General features: G+C 31.9%; 1 protein-coding gene across 1 annotated transcript in view; it reads right to left on the bottom strand.

The window, feature by feature from the left end:
* The window catches only part of LOC140051818 (pyroglutamylated RF-amide peptide receptor-like), a 28,481-nt gene extending 6,258 nt beyond the window's left edge, over nt 1–22,223 (bottom strand). Inside the window, exons 1-2 of the mRNA XM_072097137.1 lie at nt 22,080–22,223; nt 13,237–13,292 (exon numbers count right to left, since the gene is read on the bottom strand). The gene's annotated coding sequence lies outside the window, so the exon portion shown is untranslated. The remainder of the gene's footprint in view (nt 1–13,236; nt 13,293–22,079) is intronic.
* Between the last annotated feature and the right edge of the window lie 1,539 nt (nt 22,224–23,762).

The following is a 23,762-nucleotide window of genomic DNA, read 5'->3' as shown; positions in this document are numbered from 1 at the left end:
AAAATATAATATAGCCTACACTAGATGATTGGCATGTGAAAATTTTTCAGAAATATTGAACACTTTATGAATGATATTCAATTGTATTTTACTACGACAAAGGCCTTATACTGTTGTTGCTAAGGATTCTAAACCACATTATTATTTTCATTATGTAGTCATTATTTCGTGGGTTGATGCAAATGATGAATTACTTTTCACGCATTGCAAGCATATCATTATATACTCGTCATATAATAAATCTGCAACACACATATGTAATTCAATAAGAAAATCATTATACACATCATCTTATCAGCGTTATCATCATCATCATCATCATCATCATCATCATCATCTATCATCGAAATAACATCATGTGCAAATACAGCATTGAGAATTGGGTGGTCTGAAAAATAACAGAAATGTCTACGTTCAAGATAAAATGGAATATATTGATATATTTTCATATCACAATTTGAAATACGACGGATCTAGTAAATCATTGATATACAGTAAACTATTATTAATTATTTGTAATGTAAGTTCATAAAAGCACACACAGTGGTTTTAAACATCATTGCAAATTTAAGCGAAACACTTAAGCTTTTGATCAACTTGGTAAATATTGAATTAAATTAAATCAAATATTCATTGTTTCTTACGTTTAAAACTTATTGTTAAGTGAGCAGGTGGATTGACCTGGTGTTAAAGACCGGATGGCAACAAGCGATACAGGTCTGGGCGACGACTGGCGGCTCCAGAAATACAAATAATGTATAATACATTTGTACCAAACGATTTTCAATTGTTAAGTAGTGATATCGGCGTCTCATTATTTTCTGCTGAGTCGTTCTACGTATGTCTTACTACAGTGATCAGTGGATTGGTCAGAACAGAAATTAAAGGCATTCTTTTATTCATTTCATTCGAAAGTTTGGCCGGCTACTGACATTTGGTTTCTGCAGTGAGTCAGCGACGAAAAGCAATTTGCGTATAAAAACTGATATTATTAAAAAACTTGTTTTTATTTTACGATCGTGCGTGTTTCAACATTTTAATGCCTCGTTCCCACAGACGAACTAACGCAAACGTTAGAGATTTGAGAGATTTGACCAATCACAAGCGATGGATTTATTCGACTGTCGCTTTGTCATTGGTCAGCTCGTCCAGTGGGAACCAAGCTTTTAAGCGTTTTAAGGTGGCGTTGTTAGAGTTATCATTACCATTTCTTTTACTATTTCAGAAGAATTAATATGTCTGTGAATTTATTTTGTCTTCAAACGATTTACACAGATCACGATTATCAATATTTTCTTTCTTAGCTTTTCATTCGTGTTCTACATATCTTGGATTAAGCGCTTAGAGGTACAGTTTATTTGCGCCATTTTCACTTGATCTATTCATCAGAGATGTTCGCATGTATCTTAGAATCAATGATTCCACTATCTATGTATTCATGACCTAGTTTTAAACAGATAGTGTGTTAATAACATATAAACCCCTTAATGCAAATAGACGAAACCGTTGTTCAGTAAAAATCTCCTACTCCACACAGTAATTCTTTGAAATTACGACGACAAATCGACGTATTTCCTTGATGTTTATAAGTCGTCACTAGCTGCAGATATCAAACTGATAGAGAAAAACCTCTCATCAATCACTCTTGACGGGTTATCTATGATATTCTCTTTTGATAATCCACAGTTAAGTATTGCACGTGATAACCAAATGATGACGGATCATAGATTTTAGCTTTTGCGCTATTCGAAATATTCCTGTAACACTTTACTGAACTGTTCTCAGGTCAGATAATATAGTAGCATACCCCGAATAGTTCATAACATTACAATGATATTCAACGTAGCTTTATTATGTTTAATGAAAATGAATTCCATGAAGATTGGTTTATTAAAACCATTCACTTAAAGCATGACCGGTTCTTCAAATCTGGGCTATGTCGGATTTTTCAATCAGTTGAATCTTTCTAAAATACGGTATTCACTTTTATGAATCTTAATAAAAAAAAATTCGAATATAGTTACTTTAGCATCATCCACTTGGGAGTTGATTAAAAACGCCTGAAATAGGGTAAACATCTAGTTCCTTAAATTAAGGCATGCATGGTCATATTTTTTATTAAATCGCGGATAACATACAATCGGTTTGTAATGTGAGAGAATTCTCTCTATATCGCGCAATTTGTGTACGCGAGTCGTCTTTTTTGTTGTCGCCAACAGCTTCCCACAGTCGGGCTGATGTTGCTGACGCCATCGTTTGCAAATGCAGTAAACCTTTAAAATCTTAATGAATTCAATTTATATTTTCTTTATTACATGTTTATATCATCACTGCAACTTTTATTATCGCAGTCAATTGTGTGTAGGCTTCAATGCACCATGGCTACAAGTGTATGGTCAGTACAACATTTTTAAAACTTTTAATTGAAATTTGAATTTTAGCACTATTAGGCCCATACAATAAGGAAGAAGCTGCAGAATCCGGCACATATCCCTACTTTTAATCATCCGATTCTGCAGTTGTCACTAGATAGAGCATAAACGAGTCTAGCTGTATACGTTATGTGTATTCAAACACACTCTATAGTCGAATACGCCTTTGTATTGTCATGATGATTCTCGTCATATATTGAGTATCGTGGTATAGATTGAATAATTTATTTGCTGTGTATAATATTTGAGCATCGATTTACGTGTTGTTCTTTTAGGATCTGCTTGTTATCTGCTAAAAAAAAACAGTTCAGTCGAATACGCTTTTTTATTTATGTTCAGTGATTCTCGTCATATCATGGTATAAATTATTGTATCTACGCTTTTTTTAGTGTGTATTAATAATTTCTATATCGTTTTAATGTTGATCTTTTATCAACATTACATCTATTGTCACACATAAAGCCACATTTAATTTATGAATTCTAACATTACAATAATATTGTGACTTTATGAAACCTAACCAAATGTAGGTCAATGCTGTATGCAATATGCCTTAACGGCTTGTTCATAAATTAAAGTTAATCAAATGCATATTTAAAAAAAAGTCTGGCGAGCACATGATCTTAGATTTACAATAATGGCCTTATTGAATCATGTTTATATTGGATAGGTGTATTGAATAGAGAATAGAATTGTAAACAGGTATGCACATTTTTCATCATAATGTCTAAAGCATAGACATTTATAACTTCATTGAAGGTATATAATAGTCGGTTTGTTTGTAATTTTGCTATATAGGTACTTTGTATACCAATTATGATAACGGTATATACGTGTACTGAATGACTCTTAAGGAAAAGCGTCCTAGTTATCACCCGATTCTCAATGCTGTATCTCCACATTATTATGGAAATACAGTATCATGTCATATTCCTTAAAACAGCATATGTATTTAACTGAAGATGATGTCTGTATTTTGGAACGTTGGTTAAGGGTTGTGTTTCACATGTGATGCTGTATCACTGAATTTGCCTATGATACTGAGAAAAATTAGATACAGTACCGATACAAAGGACATATGCCTAAGTATAATAGTAGATTAATTACGAATTAATATAGTGCCGTCATGCTTAAATTACTGGCTTAATTCACGAGTGCTGTCCAACTTTACCCAAAAGCATAATTAGTGGTTTGTAGATAATTATCATTACAGCTGTGTTTATTGATTGTAAATTAACCGCTTCTCATGTTTCAATACTCAATTAAAATATCTTGATCATCTAAATAATGACCCACAAACAACCGAATATTAGCTACTATCGGCTACTATATAACGTATTTGAAAAAGAGGACTGTTAGTGGTTAGGAGGCATAACCACTAACACATGTGTAGGAAAGGTTTGTGTCAGCAGACAATAAACTGCATGCGTTGTTTATTGTCTCTAGATATAATACTGTAGGAGAATAGGGTGACAATGATGTTCATCAATAATATTGTTCATCTTTTATATTACGACGATACCCCAGGTTTTATCCTTCCATTTAATTATCACGTATATCACGTTATATTCAACGGCAAACATTCTATTTAACGGTCCTGCTATTACACTCAATTTGTGTAATAATTTGTAGAATGTTGTACAAAGCAAAGATGATTTTTGTTATATTGTATTGACTTGTGTGACAGAATTAAAAGGTCGATTCAATCGGTTATCTTTCCCACATTCGTGTATTTCAAATATTCGAGAAATTAAATCTTGAGTGTTGATTGGTTGTCGGTGTTGAATGTCAATTATCTCGATAGTTACCGTATGTTAAAAATAATTAGGGTCATCAAGTCTATCGTTGTTGTCCCTTTTATTTTGTTAGTATTCTTTTTATTTTATGAAGTATGACACGCCATATATAGCAAACCGAATTCCCGACTAGAACCTATAGAATACTTTACTACGACGCAAGTAAACTATTGTATGGCACGCCAGGACGGACATAACTATGTCAACGAGTTTTGTACACATTGCTCGTGTTGAGTTTACACATCGCTCGCTCATTTACGCATCGCTCGTTGAGTTTACCATACTATTGACTACAGGTATCATCGTATAGCATTGATCCCATGATATTTACCGTCCCTATAGTAGAGCAGTTAACGCCATAAATATAGCCAAGTTGTGCAATTTATTACCAAAGCATGAAACTTGGCACAAAGTGTCTTTGATGTGTATAGGTGTGATAGTACCAGTATGGCGGCCATCTTCAAAATGGCCATCATAAAAACAAAAAGTGCTCATATCTTGGCAACTACAAACAGTAGTTGGTCTCAAAATGTTCACAAACTACATATTTCTATTTAAAACATTTTACATAACATAAACATTGTGTTAACATCCGACAGTGGACCATGTGAGAGTGTGTTACCGTCACGATAATACGGGTTGCCGCGAACGTGTATCGGATGGTCACTTAATCCCTACGCTTACTTAGTGCTACTTGACATTTTATCGTTATCGTCCCAGTTGTTATTAGCGAACTTTCGTTTCGCCCGTACGAACGTTTAATCGACCACACAGTTTCGAAGTGAAAACTCGCTCACTCGTAGCTTTAGTACACACGTTACTTCAACGAATTGTGTCTCTTTGTGTGACTTCTGAGGAAAAAGCTGACAGCATATCTCAGATAAATAATTTAAGAAGGCCTAACGAAAGATGGCGTCTTTCTAAAATAGGGGTTCTAAAGTAGTAAATTTATAGGGACATATATCATGACTTACACTCAATGTAGGGAGGGAGGGGGGAGGGAGGTTGAGGGTATGATTTTACTCTATAATAATTAATTTTCTAGAATTATACTGATTAATTTGTTTGAAATTATTGATGAATGAAAAATTAATTGCAATAACAATTCTAGTTATGTGTCAATCAGCTTATACCCCTTCATCAAGTTAATTTGATTGTAATCTACGTTATAGCGTGGATGATACGCACTTTGACTGGTTTTATATCATACTCATGCTGGAAATAAATAAGTCTGTCGCGCGATTAATGAATAGCTACGATTACGAGTGAAAACTCGCTCACTCGTAGCTTTAGTACACACGTTACTTCAACGAATTGTGTCTCTTTGTGTGACTTCTGAGGAAAAAGCTGACAGCATATCTCAGATAAATAATTTAAGAAGGCCTAACGAAAGATGGCGTCTTTCTAAAATAGGGGTTCTAAAGTAGTAAATTTATAGGGACATATATCATGACTTACACTCAATGTAGGGAGGGAGGGGGGAGGGAGGTTGAGGGTATGATTTTACTCTATAATAATTAATTTTCTAGAATTATACTGATTAATTTGTTTGAAATTATTGATGAATGAAAAATTAATTGCAATAACAATTCTAGTTATGTGTCAATCAGCTTATACCCCTTCATCAAGTTAATTTGATTGTAATCTACGTTATAGCGTGGATGATACGCACTTTGACTGGTTTTATATCATACTCATGCTGGAAATAAATAAGTCTGTCGCGCGATTAATGAATAGCTACGATTACGAGTGAAAACTCGCTCACTCGTAGCTTTAGTACACACGTTACTTCAACGAATTGTGTCTCTTTGTGTGACTTCTGAGGAAAAAGCTGACAGCATATCTCAGATAAATAATTTAAGAAGGCCTAACGAAAGATGGCGTCTTTCTAAAATAGGGGTTCTAAAGTAGTAAATTTATAGGGACATATATCATGACTTACACTCAATGTAGGGAGGGAGGGGGGAGGGAGGTTGAGGGTATGATTTTACTCTATAATAATTAATTTTCTAGAATTATACTGATTAATTTGTTTGAAATTATTGATGAATGAAAAATTAATTGCAATAACAATTCTAGTTATGTGTCAATCAGCTTATACCCCTTCATCAAGTTAATTTGATTGTAATCTACGTTATAGCGTGGATGATACGCACTTTCAAGATGGCGTCTTTCTAAAATAGGGGTTCTAAAGTAGTAAATTTATAGGGACATATATCATGACTTACACTCAATGTAGGGAGGGAGGGGGGAGGGAGGTTGAGGGTATGATTTTACTCTATAATAATTAATTTTCTAGAATTATACTGATTAATTTGTTTGAAATTATTGATGAATGAAAAATTAATTGCAATAACAATTCTAGTTATGTGTCAATCAGCTTATACCCCTTCATCAAGTTAATTTGATTGTAATCTACGTTATAGCGTGGATGATACGCACTTTGACTGGTTTTATATCATACTCATGCTGGAAATAAATAAGTCTGTCGCGCGATTAATGAATAGCTACGATTACGATAGAAAGTATATTATTAATGTCACACAAATTGAGACAATTACAATTATTATTTCGACCCTAAAATTGTTTAACGATCAGGAACATAAAACAGTTTATTGTAAAATGTACACAATATTATAATAATACATATTTTCGATTTGACATACATGCACCTTTACATATATAGATGAGAATATTATACATATTATGTTGTTTTTTTATTTTGTCACTTATCCTATTTTTATCAAGTTGAGAAGGTCAATGTATAAGTAATATCTCAGAATACAATATAATAGCATATACTGTAACGATGCATTTGATGCATACAGTAGATGAACATAATCACATAACGTCATAATGTTTCCTAGTGTCTTAGACAGTTATATGAAGAAAGAGCTTCTGGTAGAGGACCTATGTTAGTCAATATAGTTCGTCTACATTTTTCGATGGTGATTTTGTTTTTATTCTAAACGACTATCATAAAATAATAGGCCTACATTTTCTCCAAATCTAAAATAAAGTATAATTGGGTGTAACTTTTAATTTGCTTTTCTGACAGTTTAAATTATTCACTATACTTAGTTTTAATATATTTTATGATACACTCATCCTTCTTAAGTCCTGCCATATTTCAATTCATTGTTGGTAATTTATTAAAACGGTATTCTAATGAAGGTAGACAATCCTATTATACATTAATCTACATTTTCTCTGCGCAAGACACATTCTCTTGTAATACAACTATTTTTTTTATTGTTACTGGTGCAGTATTTGAATCCCGTACTCTCTGGTTGACGTGATGTTTAACTGTGTACATAGAAAACACAGTATTAATCAGCAGCAATCAAAACCATTCAACTATTATTGCCTTCGTAATTTTCTACAACCGTGGTGTTGAACTTAAAAGCCTCTGTGTAATCGTCAAAATCGCTTCTGTGTTAAACGTAGTATCTATTTCGTTAGTGATTCTGTCAATATGTATCTATCACCGGTTTATTTCTTTATACGATGCTATGAATAAAACATTATTATTTGAAAACACTGTATCCTGTTTACTACAGATACCATTAGGAGGTATTAATCATTATGCCGAGTAAAGATTATCAATCACTTAAGTGCAGATACTCTAATCGCGCAAAGATGGACAGTCGGGTTATTTTATATATGTTCTTAAATGATACATTTCTGTTAACAAATCCTTTAGTCTCGTGTATTTTCGGGTGAAATACGAGGAATAAACCCTCTTTTACTACTTGCTTATCGTACGAATAATAAATAATATGAAAAGTCAACATATTATAAGTGTTTTGTCGACAATACGCTATGGCTAGGCAAAAGGCATTATAACTAAATGAAGAACATTATTCAGAATAATGGTGGTCTTATGCGAACGCGCACAACTGTATACGAAGATAATACAAAAGAAAGATGCAAATTGATATCTTGGAAGTCAATTGCGTTTGCACTGTGACAAATGAAAAAATCGTACTTTATATGAAATCATGGAATAAGTATGTACCTGCAACATTAACTGTAATAATCAATCATTTGCTTTTATTTTGTTTTTCAAAAATTCAAACACAGGAATTGATAATGTTGGTTAAATTAATTGAGACAATTGAACAGTAGTTATAACTGTTATGTATTCATCGCCTCATAATATTCAAATAAGGTTATCCACCACATGTATGGTTCATAAACCATTCACTGATCAGTGATATACACCTCGTCTCGTCACACTGGTCGTAAACACATCCAATTCCGAATGCTAAATTAGACAGTTAACTAAAATATCACAGCGAGACAGACAGAGATAATGAAATCATCATTGCTTCTAATAGTAGTTCATGAAAAAGTAATTTATACTAACAGATTGTTGTAAATATGCAGCTTAGCGAACCATCACCCAATTGGCGACTTGGTTGAAATTAATTTCAGATATATACATCCGGGTCGTTTTTTGAATCATTGAAGTTCTCAACAGTTAACTAACAGCTAAGAAACATAATATAACTATGATAATACGAGACAGTTTTACCTAATACAATAATCATCATCATCATTATCATCATCATAATCATCATCGCTCGTCTTGCAACATTCCATTTGTTTGCATGTTTATTATGTATTCTATATAACTAACATCCATGATAATAAAATTGTTATGCGTATTTGATCAATCCAGTTTTCTTTCATTAGGCCTTTTACAACTATTTACAATAAAATGAAAACGATAGAAATGCAGTTATTCATGATCTTAATATACCAGCTTAGTCAGGTATATTTCAGCCATATTACATTTAATGGTATATTTTATTATGTGTCTCATTATATATCATAACCGATTCAATATATATATATATAGTTTCTATAGTAATGTTAATGGATTTTCGTCCTTTCAATTGCCGGCCATCCATATTTTTAATAAAAAAAATATATAAATAACACAATATGGCCTATACTGTAAATATCGATGAGTAACGATAGCAATATACTCAATAAAAGGATAACATTTTTAAATGTTACAATCCTTACAATGTATTGTACGTTATTAAGGCAAAATAATTACAACGCACGTGATTGTATAAGCTTTGCTACCATACTTCATTGGTGGATTTTGTTCTCCTGTTTAAATGGGATTAATACTGCAGTGAGTGAGCCGTGGTAATAACCCCTCACTTCCGCCGAAAAAAAGTGTGAATTTTTTTACGAAATAATGTAGGCCTATACAAACATAGTGTCCATTATAAATGTTGACAAATGCAGACTGATGTCAAAGTAATCTATCAGAATACAGGATTGGGTTATTGATAAATACAGAAAATGAATGCATATCCCACTCTAGGCTATCATCATCTTGTGTTAATCTTGTTTCTAATTGAAGATATAGATTTAAGTTGTAGACGCATTATCTACACATAATGAAAGAAATAAGATCGTCTGTTCTTTCCGAGGTACTCAATAGAATATCTTATATAAGCTTTACAATGTGCTTTGTGAAAAATACTGTAGTTGCAATTGTGTACACCAATTGAAGTTTAACTTAACAGATAATGTTGTATTGCATTATTTCAAATTATTTATCAAATTCAAGGACTAAGTTGCACCTTAATAATGTATACTGTACATTGATAGCTCCAGGCAACAGACCGAATGCATTGAAGTAATGAACAAAATGTAGACAGTTCGATTGAAGAAAACAAACCTACAAGCGTTGTACTCCACAAACATTTTTTTCAAATAACAAGCTTCACTTATTATGTACTAGCTTTACTTTTATTTACTATACTATTTCTATGTACTATGATTCATAATTAGATTCAATTCGCGACTGTAAATTATTCAGTTACAATTTAATTCAACTTGATTAAGAGAAAGTACATACAAATGATAGTAATATCTTCAATATTAGTTTTGTTCAAATGTTGTGCACTCAACAATTTTTCATTTTCATTAAAAACATTGACAATGTGAACAATGATTCTTTTAGTTTCTTTGATAAAAACATTTTGTAAATTTTAGTGAAATCATATAAATAACAATCAATCAGATAAAAGCGGGAAATTCCCGAACCTTAAAGGCCAGAATTTCTATTGATCATACATTCCAATAATTATCGATCTATAGTTTCCTCTATGTTTCATAATTTTTGGGATTTTATTTGTGTTAAACGAGCTTGTTGAAAATAAACACTTTCTTATCAGTTGGGGGATAGTTCAAATTACACAGTAAAATCTCTAATCTTTTGTACACAAATTTTGTAAATAGAGAGGCATTTTAAAAAGCTATGAAAAATAAACGGTGTGGTAAAAAATGTTATCAGTTGACTAAATATAGGTAAAATAACTTGAATTTTACATTTCTGGTATTTTTATTCAACTTCACATTTTTATTTTCATGCTATAGGAAAAATTATCCACCGTATATCCACCATCTTTTTTCACCTTCTAGGGAGTCACCAGACATGTTATTACATTAGGTTAAAATACATAACTACTGAAAAAAGGTCTTCCTGGTTTTTATAGCAGAATTTTTCCAAATTTTCTATTTGACCATATTAAGGGAAATTCATGTTTTTTCATCTTGATTTCTGTTACAAATATTTGATTTATGTACAATTAACCAGATATTTACAATTCATGCCTGTATCTGAGCTTTAATATAAAATGTGTGGAAAAATGTCTATACTTCTCGCATTTTTTTTCAAAGAAATCTCGCTTTCAGCTCTGTCTGCACTATAAAAAAAATGCACATATATGGACATGATGACGTCATATCACTACCATATTTAAACATATATCACTACCATATTTGCACATATCACACTTCTTTTGTCAATCTAGATTGATAGTGTAGAGACAGCTTTAGACAAGAAATCTGTTGTTCATGGATTTACTCAATGATCTGATTTGACTAAAAAGTCAGTTTTGTTTAGCCGTTCCGGCCCTCCAAGCCAAACCCCAGTAATCGTACAAGGAATAATCATCTTCAATAATAACAACAAAATGTTCAATGCTTAAAAATAGCATACGTTTGCCTACACACTTCCTAAGCCTTGGTGGCTTAATAAAAAAAATGCATAAAAACAGAAACCAGGGTTGCACATCACCGTGTTCCAAAATAGCGTGTCTAATGGCAGTTGAATAAGGCTAGATTTCATTAAAAAAAGAATACCTAAGCCTGAGGATTAGTTTCTGAAAAAGTTCTTAATCAACATCCTCACATCTCATATATGTGTATAATCTCAAAAACACTGATTATAAAAAAAACCCTTCATTACTTCCAAAATCATCACTTAAAAACTTGCACCAATAATATTATTCATTATCATTCTCAATCAAAATAAAGTAATTAATCAAGAACATTCAATCCTTATTCTTACAGTAACGTTTGTGGTAGGCCATAATTATGTGTTTCAAAGAAAAAAGTAATTCTAGGTTTTCTTTATTATTTATAAGTAGGCCTATTAAAATAAGAAAGAAGATAAAGCTAGATTTTGGTTAAGATGGCGAGGCAACCTATACTATTTGTAAATTGCTTAAAAATATGGGGAATGGTCCGAAGCTGTCATAACCAATTGCGTCAAAAGCTTAATTCTTTTTTCAATTTAAGAGAATTTCATCCTCCACCGGATTCGAATATTATGGCATTTTTCTCCAGTAAATATATTGTGATGATTCAGGGTGACCAATGGTGTATCATGAAGGTTTGGTAAAATTAGGTTTATGCTAATATGTCCTAGGCTACATTTAATATGCACGCTGCAGAGCTTGGTGAAGATTAAAATGTAGAAACAAACAGCAAGATGAAACTGAAGATATTTTGAATGCATACTGCAATAATTGTAGTTTGTATTCATTACTACATTCTATTACGCTACCTTATCTGCTTATTTAAGTGCCGTATAGTTCTTTGTCATTTCCTACCGTCTCTGCAGTCAACGACCTATGAAACGCTGCGCATGTCAACAATACAAATAATAAAACAAAAATAGTCCATTAATTCATTTGACGACACTTCAAGACAAGACATCCTAAAATATTGATTACAACATTTTGCTGGATTATGTATGTTAGCCAAACATAACAATAATGGTTTTGTTCATTTCAAATAGTCGAGATACGATGCAGAGAATAATCATCATTCATACCAACGTAACATAAATAGTGAACAGTCAGGTGTTACAGGATTACACTTTCTCTCTCAAAATCGAGTGCATTTTTAGAAATAATTTTTCATCACCATTATCGTTAAATATGCATTATCTTCAAATATATATTAGAAACATGTTTTTTTTTTTTAAATTGCAAGATGTATTTGGAAAATAATGAAGTATAGTGAAGGATTTCTAGGCTAGCCTGTGGCATTAAATAAATGAAAATGCTTATTAAAAAAAAACATGAAATAGCATTGAGCGATCAATATGTCTAGATATTACTAGTAATTCAGTCAATATCATTATAGATAAATTAAGTTTAAGATTTAAAAAAAAAATAATAATTGAATGTTAGAGTCGATTCACAAGATAACTTATATTTAAAAAAAAACAGTGCTATATTTTTCAGCAACCCAGTTTTAAAACCGAATGAATGTATAGGAAAACAATATAATTTTCGTAGGCGTAACACGAATGCTAGACATAACATTACAACTATATTTTTTTCCTATTTCTCGCTTGTTTAACGGGTGTGATGATTAAATGTTACTTAACTTGCCAAATAGCTTAACTGAGCACTATTTATAGAATACATCCTACACACAAAAACAGTGGCGTTTTTATTATTAATAAATCTAAGTCTTAGTGATGATAAGACCACACCCGATATAATTGCCACTTTAACATGTTTACACTATGAACCTATCTATTTTGTCCAAACATTTCTTCAGTAAAGTAAATCTATTGAGAAAATAATCATTCTTCCTTGGCTATTTTTAGAAATGCAATTTGGCATTTTCTTTTAAAAATATAACACATTATTATTCAGAATGGAAAACTAATGATACCTTACCTTACTCTGATGCAACTGCTTTATGTTCTTCTATAGTTAAGTACGCAATTCGAAACCTGAAAGGAAGCGAATAAAATAGGTTAATCACCATGACAAAACGTATTTTAGTTAAATGTTGTATTAATCAATAATAATGAGAAGTATTAATTTTCGATTGACTTTCGACTCAAACGAGTCATGGATATTTGAATTATTCTATTTTTAATAATTCATTTTTTTGTTTGTATTTTTATATTACATTCCACTGTGAGGGAATCTTTAATGTAATAATGTAAATAATCATGCCGCGGCTACGGACATAAACATAAACATCAGATGTATAGTATCTATAACAAACAGTGTACTTTTAATCTCAAAATATAATCTGAGGCGCCTTGACGCTAAGATGGTTCCACCTTGTAAGGCGCCTCTGTGTAATATATTGAATACAAATATGTATATATGTATAATTTCGAAATATTATCTTTTCTCCTTGATTGGAATGTTTTTCCTCAAAAATTTTATATAAAAATATAGAGGGTTAGGTTAGCTTTCTCTGCAATCTCTTGACAAACTTTGCAACGTGAACGTCCTTTTAATATTCTTTGAATGGGATTTTTTTTCTTTTGAAAACGAAACAAACTTACTTAAACTTAGTTATCAATGATGTTCGCAAATATTGCATTTTCCACTCAAAAAGTAAATGGATAAATTAAGGACAACATAATATGAAAATACGATCATTAGGAAGAAATAGACCAGAACACTGATTTGAAATTGCTACACAACATCAATTCCATCATCATTTATTTAATGAAAAAAAATATAAAATAATATCTGTGAAATCTGAATTAAAACAATCTTTCTTGATTCATATTTATATTTTCAAAATATTGATGTAAAAAAACAAAAAATGGCAATTAGGCCTAGCTGGTAATATCTATATATACACACATTCTACCATAAGTAATTTGCCTTTCCTATCGCTAATGACGGAGCCTACTTAACAGGTGTCGTTAACTGGAATGTATCCGGTAATTTTAGATCACCTAGTTTTAGAACTGTAGTAGCGTAATTGTCAAAACGTGAACTTGAGCGTGAAATACCAGAAGCTATGTAAAGGGAGAAATGATCCAATTCAATATGACATCTCGCATTCTCGATTATCCTTGCGATAAGTACTTTGTGAATTAATCTGCCGCCCATAGTACATATACGTAATTGTCCTTAACGTTGCTTATACGTCTTAATTAGACCTGGATTTCTGAATTTGTAATGTTGTTGACAAATTTGATTTTCTGATTTCTATTTCTAAATACATTTGTGTTAGTAATCCATGGAAACTGTTAGCAATGTGAGTTGAGTTTCAGGTTGTCCTTCCTTCTGTCTGAGTTTGTGAAAATTATTTCGTTATTCTCATCTGCGAGAAACTGCCTACAGTACCAAAATAATTGCATTGTATGTCGTTGAATTAAATAATGAATTTTTTCCGCTAATTAATATAAATGTCGATTTTGAGTATGTTGTTTTCCATGTGTTATATTTAATTGGTATCGATATTTATTTCATTTCAAACACGACACAATAAAGTAAAAGTGTAAGATTGTTGTTCTTCTTTCTGTTGCTCTTTATTTATTCTATTCCTTTTTTTTCTTCAGAAAGATACATGCAGGCTTTTTTGTATCACTCTTAAGTATCCATGTTTAACCATGGGTATAGGTTTATGCCTCAAGCAATGTGATAGAGTATTGATAATATACATGGTTTAACCTGCCAGGTAAATTACCCTTCACAAATTGCATGCATATTAAACCAGTCATGTAGTTGCTTATATCCCTAGAGAACAAGAATGGTTAATTCCAATTTAGATCAGCTTAGCAATTTAAAGAAATGTAATATCCTTCGATTTTCATTAAGTTTCATTGTTATACTCAAGAGGACCGTTTATGTTCAAGTGGGACTTATTGTATATTTAATTTTAAGATTTCAAAAATTCATGTCGTTATAGTCTGAGAGATCAGTCTTTGACTGAAGAGGTCACCCAGTATAAAAATGAACAAACAAACAAACAGTAGTAGGATTCTCTCTCAAGATGGTTATACAATGGTCATAACACTGACGTTAAGAAACGCAAATAAAAACAGGAGAAACAAATAGTTTTTCCTGTAACTTCAGAACAGTGGAAATCAGTATAAGAAAAACAGTAGGCCTATGAACCAATGTTTATGAAAATATTTATTTGCCAGTTATAACACGGACACAACTAAATCATATAAACAATGAGAATATTCACGAGTACTTTATAATGTTTTAAATTTGACAGATCACGTTTGGATTTAAATATTCACAAACAAACTAAAAAAGTTCAAACAATTCTAAAAAAAAACATAATTACAAGATTCCTCAATACGACAGGCACAGATATTTCTAATTATTATTCAAATAATTGATGTTCATAGTACAAAATAATACGTCAACAGAAATACATTTCACAATTTGGCAGAGATGGATTTAAATACTATTTGCTCATGCTGACAACGTATTGTTATTTTTTTTCTCCTCTAAATTTAGATTTAAAAGAATCTTAAATATTAAATACATTATAATTTGATAGAAACATAATTATATGCAATAATCTATCAGGTTGATTTATTGGGTATATTGCATCCAGCTACGATTTTTTTTCTGATTTGTGTCTCTATTGTGTTAATTTAGTAGGCTATACTGAAGTTTTCTAGCTTCATCACCATCAACATTCGTATTTCATTGTACCGTAAATAGAAATAATTATTTATTTGGTGATTCTAACAGATTGTATGGACAATGATAAAGTGGATAATGGATTACATCGTCCAACTGAGCCATGTATCATGCAATAATAGTCTGTTTTCACATTGAACATTTTGGCCTAAATCATTGCCAGGGATTTGTAGGTAATCTCTTCTTGTTTTGCTTTTCCATTATAAACAACGTTATATCGACGTGTTATTATTTCTATGTTTTTATAGAGGATTTTATAGTTTTCTGAGAATGTTTTCTTTGCTATTAAGTTATCTGATTTGCAAACATAGCGTGTTTGGATATGAAGTATTCATTAAATCAACGCTATCATGTACAGATTCATACATAAAAACCAATGAAACCACTATTATTGTTTTAATACTCAACTTAATCAATTAAAGGTATAATACTTTTTTTGTGTAACTACAAAACTGAGTGTGTAATTTGATTTATGGTGTCATATGCAATAGTATCAAGATACTTAATTTTAATTCCAATTATACATTTCTTTATTTCATTTTCTATATGAGTAGTAAAACGGATCTGTAATGAAAGGAAGAAATTGGTATGTAGCTTGCATAGGGTAAACTTAGCATACATTACTAATGATTTGCTGATGGTTGTTGAGACGCAGTAAGACATTGTTTGTATTATGTATCTATTTGTTCAAATTATTATCGCATGGATTGATAGATTATAAATATCTTAATACATGTATGACACAACCAATCAACAATATAGATTATAAGTTTTATTTTAATTTAAATAAAGTAAACCTTTTGCACATTCTGAGTCAAAACACGTAAACATTGTCTCATTATGTGAGATATATCAAAGTTTAATCATATAAAAATCTAGTGATAATGGAAAATTCTTTATATTTACCTTGCAACATATATTGCCTCAAGGTATATGTGTCTTTACGATGTGGATACTTGCAAATTTATGATATTAAAGAGGAATTTTAGCTTGCGTGCGTTAAATTTCCAGGGCCCGGAGTTGCTTTATTTTTCCCTATTATCTTAAGGCAGAAATCATATAACGCCCTCTATAATTTCATTAATCTCATGAATTATTCATGATCTCTTCCCAAACCTGATAGGAGAAAAAATGCCCTTGGGTTCGAATCATGATCTATCCAGAACAACGTCAGTGCTTAATCCTTCTAATGAGCTGACGAAAGCTGGAGAAAAGGTTTGAACTAGTCATGTGAATTAATTGACTGTTTATAGATGCGCAGACAAAACAAAACAACTTGTTAAAAATTAATCAAATGGTGTGCATTTTAATTTCATTGATAATCTTCCACATTGAAATGTGTGAATGTCAACAACTTCGTTTTGCTGTTTCAAAACAAACCGTTTATGTTTAATTGCTATTTTTTTATATAAACGTCTTTTTCCACTTTGTAGAGTGGTGTAGAATTACTCAAATAATTTTGTATTAAAGCTCCTTTCCTAGTATAGTTTTTAATATTGAATGTTGGTTAATTTTTAGTATGTTAAAACGATCAAAATGAATAATTAATAAGGAAAGATGATGAACTCTATGTCGCTAAACTTCACTCTGATCATGCTACTTAATTTACCTATCCCGCCATTTTTTTCTAATTTAAATATTATTCCCTTCAATTTAAGGCATCAGTATTTTTTACTTAAATTTCTTTGTACCATCACGCAGTCCCCTCAACACCCTCTTCGTCCATTTCTTCCTCCTGTTCGTACTATATCTATGGTCCTTCGCCATAATCGACACTCTTCTCATCTTCCCTTTAAAGGTCACACTACTCGTTTTCTTCACTCTACTCTAGCTCACTTACTCTTACTCGCTCAATCTTTTCATTTTAACGTGTCTTCCTCTTCTGTGCTTGACATTAAAACTGCCCTTGAGATGTAACCTATAATTGTTTACACTTTATTAATTATTATAATAACAATAACAATAATCATAATAACAATAATTATTATTATTAATTAAAAAATAATAATAACTAAAACAGTAGTAATGACTATAATTTGTATGTGTTTAAATTTTAAATGTAAATATGTATATGTTTGTATGATGTAGTATGTTTAAGCGGATATTAGCATTTGCAGCAATAAAGAAATTGAATTGAATTGAATTGAAATTGAATTGAGTATTTGGATACAGTAAATAAACATAATAGAGTTACAAGATTCCTGTACGGTTTTGTAACAGGCAACAAACAGCACCTACAGTTTCTAATTATCTGATGACTATAGCCTTTCTCTCACATGAGTTAGGCCTACCGTCATGTTTTAGGGATGGGCCTGGATTTATTGTCGCTTGACATGAATAGACTAGCAGTTTTGTCCTTAGACACGACACCGTTATGAGAATCGGTAGGGTCTACTCAATGCGCGGTTCACTAAAAACTCCAGAAGTTTGCAAAGAGTGTCAATGATAATTTTGTAAAGGTTCTTCTACGAATTGTGTTTTATGTGTGTCCCTTCAAAACAGATGGCAATGTAACATCCACTGACACACTGTAATTTTCCCACACGAGTAGTAAATGTTTTTCCAGTGTACTATTTAAGTACTGACAAAGGTATGGCAAATCTACCATCCGATTCTTTAAAGTTCGGTCTCTAGGTACACATTATGTCTACATACGAATTTAGTGACAGTGATAGCATTGTATTAACAGTACTATAATATACACATAGACTCGTATCTATGACTGTCAATAGTCAGTCTAGATCTATCTAAAGACAGTGGTGAATCTACGATCTCCATAAATGTAATATCTTAGAGATAGTGAGTGATATCCGAGAGATAATACTGCTCAAGACTCATTGTATCATCGACAACGATAATCAGTCTACTTTAGTCAGTTTGAATGTCTTTAAGATCATCGGAAATTACCTTACAACATAGGAAGATTTTAATTAAGAAATGCATATTGTCGGTAACTTGTGTCATAATAATTGTAATATCGATGTAAAAATTACCTACTTGATGCCCTTTGGCCTAATATATGATAGCGGTGATCTTTCAAGTAATAAATCTCATACTCATAGCTTATTAAGTATTCTTTTCCCATAAGTGGCAACTCGATACCTGCTACCCTCACAGCAGTTTACTTCGAATGAATCATGTTTTTATGTGCTTTGTTAACACATATCACGTGTATAGTTTATGTACCAAACTGGTGATATGTATAATATTATACCTTTATAATATTATGTTAATAACAATAGACTTTCGGTTCAAAACGGTAGCAGAAGAAGAATAAACGAGTACAGATAGTAAACGTTGTTTGTGTCAAGAGTTGGGTACCACATTTGGTGAGTTGGATGCAACGCACTGTGAATTGACCAGTCAAAAGAAAATTGTCGCTTGTGATTGGTCAGTTTGCTTGCGTTGCGGCTTACGTTGGGTACTAAAGCGTGGTTCCCACTAGCGACGCAACACAAGGACGTAACGCAACGCAAGTGAATTGACCAATCACAAGCGATGGCTTATTTGCTTGTGATTGCTAACTGTCTATAACTTCGCTTGTCATTGGTTAAAACGCTTGCGTTGCGTTTACGTCCTTGCGTTACGTTCTAGTGGGAACCAAGCTTAAGTGGGAACCAAGCATTAGTATGAACAGGCCATCAGACAAGAAAGATGTTCGAATGTATTATAGTACAGTAATCTTTTTTTCTACCTTACTTTGCTATAATGTAATATGTTAAAAAATGATCAAATAAACTATAATGTATGATCATAAAATTGATTTTTTCTGTGTTTCATTTTATATGCTAATTTTTGAAGTGGGTATCCATCAGAATGCACATTTATGTTCACTTTCTATGAATATTTTATATTTTGTGTTTATAGATCTGGAATATTATGGCATACATTTCCCTCTTTCTAAACTGACGTGAGGTTGAATAATATCCTGTCATTGAGTGTTACCAGAGTGTTATGAATTAGAAGATATCCACTATTTATAGCTGCTAAGCTGTACAGTAATATTGGACATCCAATTATAAGAAAACAAAATGATGTATCACTAGAAAAATTATGTTTAGATTACAAACAAAAACGATAGAGGAAATGTGATTTATTATTCCATTTTTGTAACTTACAATTAAAATTATTTAAACAAACTTTCATTCGTTTGAAAATAGTCCTGTTTATGTGACAAAAAAATTTAATGTGTCATATTTAGGCACATTTCACTGTTGTTGCTGTTGTCGAACTATAGTTTGATAGTGCAGACAGAGCTTTACAGTTCATCATTAAAACAATACCAATAGCAACTTTAAGATTAACATTAAGATGGTAAGCTTGTGACATTTTTACAATGATACATCGTGATCTTACTCATCCAAGATGATTCTATCCACATTTCCCCAGCGTTTAAGCACATCATAATAAAGCCATTACGAGGTATGCTGTAATTATGTTACATTAATATTGGTACCACACATTGTTTCACTACTACTACTACTACTACTACTAGCCTACTATTACTACTGTACTACTACCAGTTGCTGTTGCTGTTGCTGTTGCTGTTGCTGCTGCTGCTACTACTACTACTACTACTACTACTACTACTACTACTACTACTACTACTACTACTACTACTACTACTACTACTACTACTACTACTACTACTACTACTACTACTACTACTACGAAGTATAGGACGTATTATTTTTGATCAGACATTAAGTAACATCGTTTTTAGTCGCGTGCAAACGCGACTCTACAGCTCACTATGTCGGTCGGTTGGCTGGTCGGTCGGTTGGTCGGTCGGTAAACACTAACTCAAATTTGCGCACGCGACTGCAGCCATGTATATGGCCTTGCTTTTCATCTTTCCACTACTATTGTACAAGTATTTCTCAATGATGTTATTTAGTAATAAAAATTTCAAACTAGATCATGACATGTATAACGTGTTTTAAAATTGACAAATGGATGGAACTAAGCAATTTGCCTGCAATTATTTATGACCATGGTATATCATTAAATATATGTTCAAATAATGTGGATGGAAACAAGTCCCAAATGTACAATTGCTATGTATATACAGCCTTTTTGTCTGTTTGACTGTACCAATGCTACCTAATTGCCCATTTACTTAGGACTTAGTATCGGATTAAACAATGATTTATTGATATTTTGTGAAGTTCACATTATAAAACTATGTTAGTTTGTCTTTTTAGATCTATTCAGAACTATTACACATAATTATCACGTTTATGTTTAAAAAAAATAGAATTATAACTCATCGATATCAAGGTGGCAATTAATTAGCATGATCATGTGTATACTTATCTCTAAATCCCGATATCAATTTGTACTGAATGAATGTGCACGTGACCTACAGGATTGGAGGCACCATGTCCACCACCAAAACTACAGACATCCACTGAATTTGTAACATTTCAATTTACATACTTAACTAATGAGTGATTTTGTTAATGACACCAATACGTTGACATTGACTCACCAGTTTTTAACCACCTGTTTTCTATGTTTTTTTCTTGCCGTCACAGATGGATAGTATCTTTATATTAATATATGGGAGTTACATTAAAGACACTAAACACAGGTAAAGTTATACTATTATTATATCTACATAGATAATATTAAGTATGTTAGACCTACTGTGGTTAATTAAGAGAAAATCAATTTCCATTCATTCAGTTTCCAGCTGCAGTAATTGGGCTATTATCAAATTTAAACTCTACATATGCAATGCTTCTTATTGGGCTTCATGAACAAACAGGAAAAAGGAAACCAACCATGTAATTTATGTTATAATTTTGCTATTGTTTATAATCTTTCTTCGTTTTACCCGAAATTTTTATTTGTGCATGTGATATTTTAAAACCAAATTTTTCAACTCTGGCTGTCGGTGCTGAATTTAATGCTCTTAAACCGTAATAAAAAAATAACATTATATTTTACTGATAACGTCTTCTTATTTTAATATACTATGTTTTATATTATTATTTAAATCAAAGCATATGAGAAATATACACATGTACTATTTGTAAAGTATTGTACTGTAGTATCGGGTGTAGTATATATTCACATTGGAAATATAAGGAAGCACATACCTTAATCTTCTAATGTTTTGCTGCTTGACAAACAACAATAATATCGCCATGCACTCAAGCATTAGCGCACCGTGTAGTAAGCATCCCGTAGCGTATTGTACCTAATGTGGCTTCCAATTGAAAAATAACAATCACTGTACATCCTCTATATAGCTTCCCATAGAATTTCAATGTTTAATTTTATCCAATACATTTGTTCAATGACTGTTCAATGCGTAGGCCGTCTTCGCTGCATTCAGTATTCTATCAATTTCAAAAAATATCACGTGATCCAAGGATCCTCTTTAAATGACAGTATTGAGGCGGGATCCTTGTAATGATTCGACGAACGTGCGTGGCATTTTAAATGCGTCATCTAATTAAAGGCGTATTATCTAGTACTGGTACCGTTAGTAGAGGATAGGTACAACCAACGTGAAGGAAGAAGTGAATAATACAGGTAGAAAAAAAAGTGGCGCGTCACACCGCCTGGGATAGGGCTTCCGAATGACTGTTGGGTTTTGTAAAAAAAGAAAATGGTACGCTAAAACAGACTCTACGGTGTTAATGTAAAAAACACCAGCTATGTGATATATAGGATACTACACATCTAAAATAACAAGAATCGTAAATGTTGCCATTGTTTTGTCCTCTTACTTGTTCCCATCAAAATTCATCCGGCCGAACAGTGCTGAAGTCCATCGACTTATTTCCTTGGTATAGCTTACTTACTTTCATACACTTTTCATACACAGTTGTACGTATGCTACACATTCACAGCATCGATTTACTTAAATAGATACTGTCAATACGGTAATTGACTAATAATGCATAAAATAATAACAGATTTATATTGAACATGATAGAAAGCATTAGATGTAATGACAGACAGTAATCGATATGCATCGTGAACATTGATTTATTGATCACTTCCAAAAGACATTTTATAATAGTCAAGATTTTTTAAGCTTGTATTTGAAAATATGATATATAAACTTGTAAATATATTTTTGTTTTGCTGAACCAAACCTTTGCACGTGACATCACTCCGTTGCTGAAAGCTATAAAAATATCAAATCTCAAAACTGTAGTCAACCAATAATCTGTAATTTTGTATTTGCCCTATACTTTGTACAGAAAAATTAAGAGGCCTATTAATATTATGATCTGTGTTTTACCCGATGTTCCTGAGTGTCAACATCTCTCTATAAACTTCAAGTTTGCAGCATCTGAAACTATAGGGGGCGATAGGTCGCAATTATCGGCTGTGTATAAAATATACTGTACATGATTTTGGAAGGTAGGCCTAATAGCATTGTTAGAGGACGGAACCCGATTCTGCAGCTCCCCAATCCTTTCCAGTATTGTTACATATGACAATACTGTAATGCAATGTCACATTTGAATCACATGTGATGCCTGTATTATACGCCATGATTCATGAACTTAACACTAAACGTAAGACAATACAGGCGCAAATAATATTCAGTACGGTTACCGGAATCGACTAAATATTATCGCTTCTGTAATTGGAAAATTCGGATGTTATACTTCAACATGATTGGGCGCTCTTGGGTTATTATCAAATATAAAGCAATTCTAATCTAATGAAGATAAATGTAAGGTATTATTATCTGTGCTTCTCTGGTAAAGAGTTTCTAATAATCAAAACAAAATCTTTAAGCGAAGTTTCCGAATCATACT

Source organism: Antedon mediterranea, chromosome 6 (assembly GCF_964355755.1).
Source record: "Antedon mediterranea chromosome 6, ecAntMedi1.1, whole genome shotgun sequence".
Taxonomy (NCBI): domain Eukaryota; kingdom Metazoa; phylum Echinodermata; class Crinoidea; order Comatulida; family Antedonidae; genus Antedon; species Antedon mediterranea.
Note: the sequence above shows the minus strand (reverse complement) of the source record. Positions and strands in the feature narration are given on the sequence as shown.